A 13,004-nucleotide genomic window follows, 5' to 3' on the forward strand; every position below is an offset into this window, starting at 1 on the left:
AGGTCTGGTCCTGCGGGTCAAGAGGGTAGGAGTGTAAATACCCCAGGGAAGATGAGTTGAAATCAGTTCTGCGAGAGTTCTAAACGAGGATTTATTATGCAAGTTTGAAGCAAGAGTAATCTGCAAGGACGGTGAAGGAGCGAATTTCTAGTGCGTACAAGTTCAACGCAATTAAGGTGACATCACAAGTAATTCCAGTACATGAAAACAAGAAACGGTTCAGTGAGTTACAGTTAAGAATATAAGCGAAAGAGATAATGTACTAAATTTCATTCATAAATTGGTAGTGTTTGTTTGGCAGTGAAAGAATTTTATACTTGTATTATCTATTGTGGTTACAAGATTAGTGATTAAAAGTATTAAAATTAGCGGTCATACTAATGTCTTATGTCAATGGGACTGAATTCTGGTTTTCAATATTTAACTACCTGTAAATAAAACCTGGCGATTCCTTTAATTTCTGTTTTGTATGTAATCACTGTTTATTATTATCGTTATATGTTAGAAATAGTAACAACTACCATAATGAATCGTAATTTTCAGTTACATTTTAACTACAAGAAAAATCTAAGTTTAATATTTTATACTATTCTGAAATAGTACAAAAAGTAAATGAATAATAAATTGATTTAGAGCTGGATAAAAATCATTTTAGTAGGTGTATCACGTAAAAGAGAATTTACTACATCTCTAGCTCAATTATGCGAAAAATCATTAACATAAAAAAGAACTAATCATTCTTAGCAGAAAAAATACTGCATCAGAAAAACAAATCAACAGATCTGTCGGCAAAATTATTTAAATGGATACCTGCAAAACAAAAATGAATGTAGAAACATTAATGATAAATTATAACATAACAAACCGAACGAGTAGTATCACATTTTTTCTATGTTTAATTTATATTGTAATCTTTTGAATTCAGTTTTTTATATCATGAAAAAGCAAATTTTCATTGATTATTCTAAGAAAATTTGAGGAATCCTGTTAAGAAATTCTGATTTAAAATTACATTTTCATGCTGATTTAATAAAACATCTATATGAGCGACTGAAGAAGATTTCTTAACGCAGTTTTCAACTTATAAATTCAATTTCTATAAACATTTCTTAATTATTTACAAAACATATAACAACAAAATCATCTTACAAATTATAGATAATGTTATTTTTATGTCTATATAATATAAATTTTCAATAAATAAGAGAGGTTTACACACAATAATGTTAGAAATAGACCCTTAAACAAAATTAAAGTGAAAATCACCCTAAAATCTAAGGATTAAAATAGTACTAAGCATAATCTTTTAAATAAAGCAGTAATAAAATTTTAAAAAACTATTGTATTAAAGGAAAGAAATATTACATTTTTTCTTTTAATGGGAGACAAGATCAGGCAAACTCAGTAAATTAAAATTTAGTAGATTAAATAAGAATTACTTTTCCCATTCATCAGAAAATTTTACAATTATTGAATAATTTCAATTAAGTAATATGCAAATTTATGTTAATGATTAAATTATAATAGGAAACAGAAAAAAAAATTGTTTACAAAAGGGACAAAAAACATTAAAATTAAATTAATCCAATTTCAATTAAATTAAATCAATAAGTATGTTATTCAGTTATGGGAGGTAAGCTATTCAAGTACATCAATAACTACCTATTATATCTTCTTTTATTCATTGGAAACAATTACAGTTTTAATTGATGATAACATGCTTAAAAGATTGGCTGTATATCTTTATAGAGCAAGAGAAAGTATCTGAAGTGTCTTGAAGTGGATAATAATCTTTATTTAATCATAACTTGTGACTTTTCTTTTAGTATTTATTAAAATTACGGATTTAACAGAAGTTTTATTTTTTTAAGAGAGTATTAATAAAATGTCACATGTATAGAGGGAGACAGGATAAAAAAAATTATCCTTATAATTTTAAATGAATTAAAATCCATTTAAAATAAAAATTACATTCTCTTTTTATTTTATGAATTTACTTCAGAAGCCTGGTACTTATATGATAAACAAAAAAATCTCATATAAAGATATCAATCAAGCACGGTTAATATATCTGAACTGGAATGATTCACCATTTCAGAATGAAATGCAGAGTCATTACTACCATTCTGCTGCAGAGATAACTGGAATATAAAAACGTAATCTCATTAACGTTTAATTTAATTCATTCATAACAATGTATAAATGATGCGTTACATCTTTTAATAAAAATTAAAAGTTTTTTAAAAATTACACGACTTAGAAATCTTAGTCAATAGCGAGCATAGTCATTACCATTACTGCAACAGTTAGCAAATATCTACAACATGGAAAAAAAGACAAATACTAGTTTCAAACGTAGATCTAAGAATTAAAAAAAAAATCGCTCCAAATATTTGTGTGCCATGATGTGCTTTATCATAGTGAAATACAGACAACATTTATCACAGTGAAAGAGAAAGAAAAAAAAATAGAAGTCTTTGAAATGTAATGCTGTAAAAGATATTAAATATTAATTGGGTCGATAAAATTTGAAATGATGAGGTCTTCAGAAGAGAAATTGAAAATCACTTATACTACAGAAGAAAATAAATCTATAGTAGAATCTTATAAAGGGATGACGTATGTTGATAGGTCGTGAATTAAAACATACTGATTTCATTAATTTGATGGTAAAGGGTTCCATAAAAAGTAAAAACTAAACAGGAACACAAAGACTGGAATATGTAAACTAACTGAAAATATAGGATATAGGAAATTCATTGAAGTTAAAAAAAATTAGTACAAAATAGAAAGGTATGGAGAATAGCCTAAACCAAGACTAACAACAAGAAAACTAATTTCTTGTCACGTTCAAAGAAATTAAACCGATAGAGAAAGTAGACTACTCGCACATAACCACACAAGTTGACAAATTCATTACTGTATCGAGTAATTCTAAATTAGTAAGAAAATATATTTTGTGTGTACAACAAAAAGCTCTACGAGATAAAATACTTTATTATTCAGGCTAAACCTATTTGAAATTTAATCCTAGAATGTAAAAATAACAATTTATAATAAAGAAGAAAAAGATTTCATTATGAACTCATTATCCTGGTGAGCCTTAATGCTATCATATCTATCAGAATGTAATTTTAGAAAAGCCATTAAAGTTAAAATTAAGTTTTAAAATTAAGCCATTAAATTTTTAGAAAAGTTTAAAGAAGAATATTACGTGTGGAAAATAAGTCCCGCATCATATATTATAATAATAAAAGATTTAAGCATATCACTAACTTGGAAGAAATTTTTTTCAAATGATAAACATTTCATTTAATTTTAAAGTAATAAAAGTCCAACAATTATAAGAATACAAAAACAAAAAACAATGAAAAACCAACATCTTAGTAAATGATAAATTTTACCGACTATAAACAGAAGACGCTATTCCAAAATTGTTACTGATTATCAATTGAAAATAAAGCAACTGCCTCAGCAACACAGTGGGTACGCAGCATCTGTCTAGTATCATCTAATCAGTTGAGTGCTGACAAAAGATCAGTTGAAAGAAACTGACATTCTCCCCCTGCCAATTGTAAGATTTGTCATATGATTTAATTTTTACAATGAGAACAAAATGAAATTAAATTCCACTAATGACAAAATTATGATACAGATTCAAACTGTGAGCATGAAGACAGCAAGGAATAGTCTAAATAATGGAACTATATTCATACATATAACAAGCCAACAAAAATTCAATCTGGCCCTCAAATACTGTAAAAGCTGATATCACAAGATGATAAGTGCCTGAATGTGTGTGGTAACTACGTAGAAAAAATCTAATTATATATTTTATTCAATTGTGGATAGTTCTTGTACTGGGTAAGCAACTTAAATCCAAACTGAGCTACGTTGAACTGAACTTATTTGAGTGTCGTTTTTAACAATTCTATGTTCACTGCTGCTAGTAATGCCACTATTGGTTGTATATGTTATTACGCTAGTCTGTTGCTGTAAGTTGTAAACATTTCGGTATAGTTTCATTGTCTGCAGATGTTATTTTTCTAAAAAGCCTTTTTGACTGAGGAAAGGGTGACTATTAGTGTAAGTTTATGTGCGTTCTGGATCCTTTCAAGATTGAAACACATCAAATAACCATGGAAAAATTTCTGAATGCCAGCATCCCAGAAAAGAGTAGCGTACACAAATTAATTAAAAAGTGTCACATGATGAGGTTGGTTTCAAATGTAAAAATTAAATAGGCAACCTTTTGTCAAGACTCTAAAATCCATTGCCGATAATATTCAAAGAATAATTTCTGCCAGTCTGAAAAAATCGAAACGTAAGTTGTCACACGTACTGTAAAACAAACATCTTGCTGTAAAATTCTTTGATTTAAATTAGAAATTTATCAAATAGCAACTGTGTAATAACGTAAGACAGTAGTTTCCAAACTACAGCCTGTGGGCCAATACTGGCCTGTAAGTATCACCAATCCAGCCCACAGACATGCCTGGTATCTTGTAAAATTTACAATGTAAGTAAATCATACAAAATAATAATCAATGTGTTTATTTAACAACCGATTAAGAAACACAGTAACTGACGTACATAATGAAACTGAACATATTTTAACTAACTAATGATATGAGATCTAAAAACTTACAATCAGTGACATAAATAGGTAATTCACACAACGAAATTAAACATTAAATGATTAATGAAATTTATGTAGCTGTAACTTTCCACTGACAATTGTTTGCAGTTGTGTATCAAGTTTACTAGTCACTGCTTATGTCATCAATACTATACATTTAGCATGGTCGTAAGTAGTTGTAACAATATGTAACATATTGTTACATATATCTCCGCCGCAATATGTAACATATTGCGGCGGATATCCGCAATGCTATCTTCGCCGCAATGAAATGTCCTTGACACTTGCCCATAAGTACCAACCGAAATTGTATACAGACCTCAGTCCACCCCCATGCACTGCACCATAGATATCTTACTCGCCGGCTAGACCCGAAACAAAAATTTATGCGTATTCAAAACTACAGAATGTTGGTATAACGAGCTAGCTAGATTTTGGCCCTTAGAGTGCGGAGGTACTCTACATAAGGAAAGGTCCCAGAAAAGAGTTGGAACTGAAGCTAACAGAGAAAGCGGAAGCATCTGGGACTGTTAGAAAGATGATGCAAGAGAGTTAAGCGAAGAGAAGGTAACCAGTAAGGTGAAGCCTTCTAAGATGTCCGCCATTAGTATTAGGGGTGTCTGTCAGGACACGGAAGCAAAAGAAATTATTGACTGTATTAGTGCTGCGTCTCAAACCCAGCTGCACGCCTTTAATTGTATCGAAGAAGGCTGCTTTTGGGCAGACCTGGAATGTGGTTTTGCATGTGGACAAGGTGGCTGCGAGGAGGTGCTGCACTCATAAAGAGTTTCAGGTCGGGGTCCATTCTAGGACGGAGGTGTGGGCAGAGGAAGCCAGGTGCTTCAAATGTTGGGATAGTGCCCTTCTTCAACTGCAGTGAAGAAGGGCACCAGGCTAAGGATAGTCAAAGTGCAAGTTAATGCCTGGTATGCAGAGATTTAGGTCATACAAGGTTTGTAAGAAGATTGGCTGTGTGCCTAAGGGAGGGCCTCCAAAGAATGAACATAATACAGAATGAATATAACTCAACACTTGTATTGAGGGGTTATCTTGCATGTTTCGTATTGTAACTGCGTTATCCGTCAGCGTGTTACTTCGTGATGTGTCGTGTTGTTTTTCGTGTTTATGTTTGTTTTTAGTTTTGTTATCATTTTTAATTCACAGCTATATAGCCAATATGATTGCATTGTTAGTGTAAGGCTTCTGCTGTAATAGTAATTTAAAAAAAAAGAAGATTTGTGTTGTAGTGTTATGTCATTGAGTCATGTTGTGTCATATCAGTGTTACATTTCTTCGTGTTTCTGTTTTACATGGTTTGATCTCTCATTAAAGTTAAGAGTGAACCAGTTTTGGAGCCTGCCCACCCTGATGTTATGCCTAATAGTAGTTTAAGGTGTACTGCTTATAGGGGAGGTGGTTTTAGTCGGTAGTCTGCTAGTGGCGGTCGGATAAGACCATCAGCAGGAGTCCAACACTGTGTATAAATGCATTTCCACAGCCTAAAAAAAAAAAATGTGGAGGAGGAGTTAGTGTGGCCCTTAGGTTAAAAAATTTGGAAACGCGTGACTTAATTGAAACATCTCGATTATTGCAAAGGGCTTTTCAAAAACATTGATTGGCAGATAGACCTGATGCTGTATTTCTTGTCATATCAGGTTTCTATCATTTTTTTTTTGTTTTTCATAAGCCCTCTCTGGTTCAGCAATTAAGCATACATAGTCACCATAGGGTGCCATGGCAGCAGTCTCTGCCCTCCCTGTCTACTCCTCAATAGGAGTTCACCCGAACGAGCATTTCACCCGAATTTTGAATCGGCTGACTCTCGATATGATCACTCAAACACAATAGTGCATTGCTGTTCAGAGTTCTCGCATTAAAAATGTTTTGTAAAAATATGTAAACTTTTGCTAATGTAAATACAGAATTTAATGTAATTTAAGTTTTCATTTTTCATTTCATTCATAAAATGTTATATGTTACAACTGTATTGATTCTTTAGTGGTTTTAAGTTGCTCACTCAGTATTCTCCCGTTCATGATAATCTCATGATATTATCCCAAGATAATATAGACATTAAGTGGAGAGGTCCTGAAAAAATGTATTACAGATAAATAAATACATGAGTAAACTGTACTACATAATTTATTCATCTATCTACTACCAATAAAAACAAGTTATTATTTACCTGAATAGATGCACTATGGTTAGGCATTCCGAATGAAATTGAAATTAGAACTGAAAAAACAAAAAAAGGTATGTAATATTTTTTTAAATTGACAAATTCTACTTTTAAAACATACCTAAGAAATATGAAAATTTTGTTATATTTTTTGAAAATGCAAATTGAAAGCAAAAAATTAAAAAAAACAGATAATACATACATAAACATGCATGATTTAAAAATAAATATATCAAGCTAATAGAAATAAATAAATATGCAACAATTAAAAAAGTTATTAATGCGATAAAATCATATTTATTTTCTAAGTTTAAAAAAAAGAGAAATAAATACTGTCACTTAACTAATATATTCAATTAAATCATTAATCAAAAAATTAAAACGTTACAATTCAATTATGCATAAATAATATACTACTATAAATATATATTAATTATTAGTTTCAGGAATGTTTCTGTATGGCTATCCACACTGCTATCCTATTTTTTGAATTCTAACCTGACATTAGAATGACCTACAAAACCTCTTGGTCTATTCATTAATTTTATTTAAAAAAACTGTAACTGTATTCTAATCTATATTTAAAACAGTTATTTATCTTGAACCCTAATATAGATCTTAAAGCAACAGATAACTTCAGACACAGAATAGAATTATTTTATTAAATATTGAATTCTGTATATGAAAAAAAAAGTACTTTTTTAGGAACATATTTCTTTTTTTATCACAAAATAAAACAGAGATTCTAAGCAACTGACAGCTAATTAAAAGTTATTTTAATTAGAAGGGGCATTCAATCAATAAAGAGGAAAATGGCAACAGAGGAAAACTTTAATAGAATAAACTTAAACTATCTGATGTTCAAGTCCAATACCCCTGACATAGAAAATATCCACTGTCCAAAAACAATTTCCTTCATTACAACTCTTTTGTTTATTTCAAAATGCTGGCACCATTCAAAATCTGTAATGTAAAAGAACAGCAGCTGTGATAAGGGTTTTATTTTCTGAAGGTGTAAAAAACCAGCCAAAATTCACTAGCAGCTGTGGTATTTAGTGTATTAATAATGCAAATTTTTCAAAGTGGATCGAGCAGAACAATTGTAATCAATTTTCATCATAGTAGAAGACTGATGGAAGTTTCTATTGACGCTTTGCAAAATTGCATTAATGGTCTTTATCACAGACATAGAAATTTGAGAAATTACTGAAATTTGTATTACAAGTATCGAACAGTCTATTCCATCATCCATAATAAGCTGAAATACTGCAAAATATATTCAACATAGGTGCTGTGAAACAGTCAACTTGAATTCAAATATGTATGAAACTTAAACAATGATTTTTAATGGATGGTAATGCTTTATTAAATCACATAACTTGGATTCATCTTTTTGATCTAAAATTCAAACATCATACCCACCAGGTAAAATTCATTACCTAAACATTAACTGGTAAAGTGATCCTAACAATGTTTTGGGACTAAAGATACAATCTATTCCTATTATTTGGCAGAAAAATGTACGTACAGTAAGTACTATTGTCAGAGGCTAGAAAATAAAATGAAATGAAATCCCCAATAAGGACATGTGCCCCCACACTGCACAAAAGTCATAAGCTATCCAAAAGTCGGGTCGGGAAGTGTTGCCACATCCATGTTACAGTTTCAATCTCACACAATCAGATTTTTTTTTTTATCGTCCTTTCGAAGAGTTTCTGTCTCACTAAGCTTGGCAATAATGAGCAGGTCTAGAATGGCTCAAAGACTGAGGTGAATTACTCTTTATTACTGGAATAAGAAAGCTGCTCATAGAAACATACAAGAGTTTACATATAGCCAGGAATTATGTTGAAAGTAGTGTTATTTGGAAATTGCAGTGTTTGTTTGAAAGTTTTAGTATAATAGTGTTGTCATTGAATAAATAATCATTTTTCTACAGTCATTTGTTTCTTAAATTTTTTAACAACCTCGTAGATTTGATGAATGAAATAAATTAAAGTAAATACTAATTGTAATTCTTTAGGACATTAATAGAAATTGTAACCTTTACAATATACAATAGAAATTGAAAACTTCTGTTATGGCATTCGTCTATATAACATACAGAATACAGCGGTCTGATGAATGGTAATTCATAGTAACTCCTAGAATTTTTACAACACAGTAGTTGTTTATCTTCTTATAACGGACAGAAACGGAAGATGAGAAAGATGACAATCCATTCCTCCCCTTTTCTGATGGTTTTTTTTAATTTTGATAAAACTGATTGTGGTCTCAAAATGAAAAGATAAATAATTTTTGCACACGTTACTAGTAGAAATTACTTATCCCTTACATTGTTAAATGACTACATTAAAAATAAGCCTATCCCATAAGCCTTGTTATATATGTAATTTTTTTCCTGTTTAGCCTCTGGGAATCACTGTCAGGTATTACTTCAGAGGATGATATGTACGAGTGTATGTGAAGTGTAGTCTTGTATAGTCTCAGATCGACCATTTCTTAGATGGGTGGTTAATTGAAACCCAACCACCGAAGAACACCGGTATCCGTGACCTAGTATTCATATCCGTATAAAAGTAGCTGCCTTTACTAAGACTTTAACATTGGAACTCTCGACTTCGAAATCAGCTGATTAGCAAAGACACGTTCACCACTAGACCAACCTGGTGGGTTGTTATATATGTAATTAACTAAATAAACTCACATAACATCAACTTAAAAGTCACGCATGAAATTGTTAAAGACTAAACAAATAAATAAATAAATATGTATGTAAAACAATAAATCTCAAACATTTTTAAGTGATCATAAAAACAGAAGTATAAAACATAATTATGTATAAAATATAATTCTCAAGACTTATTTCTTCTAATAGAAGAGATACAATAATATGAATAATATCTGTATGACTAATAATTAAAATATAATAAAGCAGATCTTTAAATAATTACAGTTATGGCATTCGCGATTTGTACATTTTGACAATATTAAAATCTTGCACAGTATACAGAAAGTAAGGCAAATCAATAAGAATTTCAAATTAAAGTTTTATAAATTCTTAAATTAACAGTTTCACTCCAGTAGCAATTATTTTAAATAAATATATTTAGTTTATATTAATTTTAACAATAGTTTCATAAAATAAATCAACAGCACTTATGTATTGATTAACGCTAATGTACTGTCTTTTTCTGATTAGTCTCTGGAATGTAACGTATTACTTCAGAGGATTATATGTATGAACATAAATGAAATTTAGTCATGTACAATCTCAGGTCAACCATTCCTAGGATGTGTGGTTGTAATTCAAACTCAACCGCAAAAGGAAAACACCGTTATTAATGATCTAGTATTCAAATCTGTTTAAAAGAAAGTTCTAAGGTTCAAATCCTAGTAAAGGCAGTACAGATATGTACTTTTATACAGATTTGAATTTTACTAGATTAAGGATATTGGTATTGGGTTACAATTAACTGCCTATCTCAGGAATGGTTAACCTGACTGTACAAGACTAAATTCCATTTATATTCATATATATCATCCTCTGAAGAAATATCTTGCAGCGATTCCAGAACCTAATCAAAAAAAGAGAGAATGGTAACGAACTAATTAATTTTTCAAAGTAATGCTTCTAAATAATTAAATTTTTTATAATGATTTAATAAATGTAATCTGATATTTTCATTGGCTTTTAATTATTGCTACTTAAAAATTATACCAAGAACATTCTGGTATCGAGTTAAATTTTAAAAGTGTTTATTTGGTTATTTGAAATACCAAATGAAGTTTTTCATTTGCCCAAGTAATTTCCTTTTCAGATAATGTGTATCTATGTCCAGAAACAGTTTACGGATTAACTTCTGTTAGTATTTCCTGTCAAGGTAATATTAAAATATCACTGTGTGCTGGAAAAACATAAAAAGGAGATGGACCTTGAAAGTGAGGAAAACTTACTTCCGCTTCTTCTGTTGATTCTTTTCTAGATAATACACAAACTAACCACAAAGCACCATTATAATGCACAAGACAAAACCTTTTATATCATAAATTTGAGGAAAACCAACTTCTCTTTCGTGCAAAACTTTAAGTTGTTCATATTCTTCATTTCTGGAAATAATTTTTGTTTTAAAATATCCTTTCCTGACTGGTTTCCAACAAAATAGAAAATAAATTTTGTTGGACAACAGGCCCACCTGATAGATTATCGTTAAAATCTAAAATAGAGTATCGTTTATCTCTAAAATCACTAGAGATAAACCGCTAGTGATTTTAGAGAACCATCAAAGACCACACACCAAAGTTTGGTTGTTAAGACTAGTAGATTTAAATACCGGATGATGGGGTAATTATCATACATTTGATTTGTCGATTAACATATTATCGGAGTTACGTAATAACATATGACCAAAGTCATAATACTCTTTAAGATTGAGATCATTATTTACCCTTCTTTCCAACGATAAAAATTGTTTCTTTCCACTTATGAATCACCTAACCTTATATTGTTGGGTTTACACGGTAATGTCACTACAAATCTAGCTTGATTTTTTCGAGTAGAATTGAATTGAAAAGGTTTTTTCACAAATATAACTTTCATTAAATGGAATATCAGTATTAAATTCCTCAATTTTCCTAAGTTCTTAAGTACAGTCGAAAGGTTTGTAGAATCCTTTCGAGAAAAATAAAAGATGTAATAGTATTATTGCTCTTAGAGTTAATAGGGAAACAACCACTAAGAATATATTCCAATTTGTTTTCTTGGTAAACAGGATATTTAAAGTTTCAAATAAATTTTGTAGGTAAAATAAAATTTAAGTAAAATTGTGCTTCAATAAGGATGTAAATTTTATTTGTTATATTAAATTTAGGAACTGCAAGAAACACATTATGAAGCAAATTAAAATGCAATATATCAAAGGTACATGTGTCAGTAGGCTATCTGTTATTTCTGTTAAAATAGCACGTTGCAATTGGAATGAAAAAATCATATATAAAGAATGCAGTGTCAATTCAAGACAATATTCAGAATGAGAAAGCATGTTATTCATTCCTAACATAGGAATATTTTTCATAAATGGAAGTTCTAAGCTTCATATGAATTCCTAAGTACAAAAATTTGCTTGACTACCAGAATCTAGTAAATTCGACATGTATGAGTATTACCATGTACATCATTGGTAATACAGTAGATAAAATTAATTATGTTTTTATTTGATCGCAACTTAAATGAGGTATGATTATTGTCAGACTTATAGTCTTTTAATTTAGAATTAATATTATTTATATGAATAAGTGTGTTATGCTTTTGAGAAAAAATCTCACATACATGTTTAGAAAATAATATTCGTCAACTGAAAGACGAACTGAACTAAACATTTGAAACTTTACTAAACATTTATGATGTTCCAGAAATTCCTTCAGTTCTTCAATAAGAAAGATTAAAAATTTCTTACTACAATGTAAATAACGATTAAAATTACAAATTAGACATTGTTTATAATTAAATTTTGAATAACTAAAATTATTTTCCTTGAATTTCTTATTACCATCTATATTAAAACATTTGTACAGGATTTAGTTCCATTGTTGTATCTCGTTGGTCCCTAGGAAATATGTCTTGAAATGTCTTGCTGGTTTGACTTATTTGCATTAATATTTTCAAGCATCTGTCTTCTAAAATTCAAGGAATTCTATGCAATCTTTGAGAATGGGAAATCTTGTTGAGTTGAAAGTTTCTCCTTCCGTAATCTAACTTTGATGTTAACAATTTAACAATAAATTCATACGTATTGATTGGATTATTCTTGGTTCAAGGGCACTGACATATGAAGATACTTCAATGATGAATTTGGATAAATTATCCAATGATTCTCACTTAATAGAATTTAGTAGTAAAATACAATCTACATTATGGGATGCAATTAAATATTTATTGTCAAAATGGCTTTTTAATATATCTATTGGCAATTGTATAATTTTCATTCGTAAATGGTAAATTTACATCCTTTAAGGAGGAATCTCCTTAAGGAGAAATAGTCAAAGGAGAAATAATCAAGTGTTTGTAGGTTACTTAAATGATTTCTATTACACACTAAATGACTAAATAAACCTTAATAATGTTGCCAGTCAAGAAAATTACCTCTGAAAAATGGTAAATTAATCAGTTGTAGTTGCGTTTGCTTA

At 29.8% G+C, this 13,004-nt stretch overlaps 1 long non-coding RNA gene across 1 annotated transcript in view; it reads right to left on the reverse strand.

Annotated features, from left to right (window-relative positions):
- LOC142320847 (uncharacterized) overlaps positions 1–13,004 on the reverse strand; it is a 31,764-nt gene that overhangs the window by 7,167 nt on the left and 11,593 nt on the right. The gene's annotated exons all lie outside the window — the stretch shown is intronic.

Source organism: Lycorma delicatula, chromosome 3 (genome assembly GCF_047948215.1).
Source record: "Lycorma delicatula isolate Av1 chromosome 3, ASM4794821v1, whole genome shotgun sequence".
Classification (NCBI taxonomy): domain Eukaryota; kingdom Metazoa; phylum Arthropoda; class Insecta; order Hemiptera; family Fulgoridae; genus Lycorma; species Lycorma delicatula.